The sequence below is a fragment of the Euphorbia lathyris genome, chromosome 6, assembly GCF_963576675.1.
Source record: "Euphorbia lathyris chromosome 6, ddEupLath1.1, whole genome shotgun sequence".
NCBI classification, from domain to species: Eukaryota; Viridiplantae; Streptophyta; class Magnoliopsida; order Malpighiales; family Euphorbiaceae; genus Euphorbia; species Euphorbia lathyris.
The window spans coordinates 63,089,491-63,090,703 of NC_088915.1; the positions used below are offsets into that span (position 1 = coordinate 63,089,491).

At 42.5% G+C, this 1,213-nt stretch overlaps 1 non-coding gene across 1 annotated transcript; it reads right to left on the reverse strand.

Moving 5' to 3' along the window:
* Nucleotides 1–239: 239 nt before the first annotated feature.
* Nucleotides 240–347, reverse strand: LOC136234411 (small nucleolar RNA R71). The gene has a single exon (XR_010691295.1). It is a non-coding gene; the product is annotated as a small nucleolar RNA R71 (small nucleolar RNA).
* Between the last annotated feature and the right edge of the window lie 866 nt (nucleotides 348–1,213).

The window sequence follows — 1,213 nt, forward strand, 5'->3', positions numbered from 1 at the left end:
TCAGAGGATACCCAAATGAAGATCCAAATGCTTACGTCCAAGACTTCGTCACCATGTGCAACACATTTCGTACCCACAGAAATGATAGTGATGAGGTTATCCGACTTAAACTGTTCCCTTTTTCCTTGAAGGATAAGGCGAGGAATTGGTTGAAGAATTTACAACCAGGATCTATCACGACTTGGGAGGATATGGCTACCATGTTCTTAATGAAATATTTTCGGCCCAGACAAGCGATCAAGTTGAGGAATGAAGTTTCTCATTTTTTTTCAAAAAGAGGATGAATCCTTATCTGAAGCATGGGAAAGATACAAAGATCTGTTGAGGAGAGTGCCAAATCATGGCATACCCATATGGATGCAAGTGCAAAACTTCTATAACGGAGTGACCAACGCATACAAAATACAAATTGAATCAGTTGCCAATGGGAACCCCGAGGAACTGGAACCTCAATCATTGTATGAGCTAATAGAGAGAGTGGTCAACACCAGTTACAACTGGCATTCAGTGAGAGCTGATGGAAAGAGAGTCACGAATACTGCAAACAGTGAGGCAATCAGCAAGTTATCTTCACAAATGGAACAACTGGTCAAAACAATGGGGAAGATGAACGTCTCAGCAATCAACACACAACCCTCTGCTCCGATGGAAATTCTATCGCCCAATGGTTGTGACTTCTGCAGTGGACCTCATCGACCAATAGATTGTCCAGGAACCAAACCAGGAGCATCAATGCAGGAACAGTGTGATTTTATTGCCCGCCAACCACCGAATCCTTATTCAAACACCTATAACCCAGGATGGAGAAGCCATCCTAACTTCTCTTGGCAAGATAATCCGAGGCAACCAACAATGCAGCAATCCTATAGACAAGAGCATCCACGACCAGCATACCAACCACAACAAGGTAGCTCATCTAACCAACAGTATCAGCGCCAATCAAATGTTCAACAAGAAGGAAAGCCTGATCTAGAGACCATGATGATGCAGTTCATGAAGCAGACACAATCCTCCATAAAGAATCTCGAGACTCAAATTCAGCAATTTGCCACAGCCATATCCTCTAAGGAAAAAGGCGCTCTCCCAAGCAACACTGTGACTAACCCAAAATAAGAAGTCAACGCCATCATACTAAGAGGAGGTAAAGAATTAAGGAACAGTGGTGAAAAATCTCTTACAAATAAGGGAGATGAAGAAAAATTCAATGATCAAC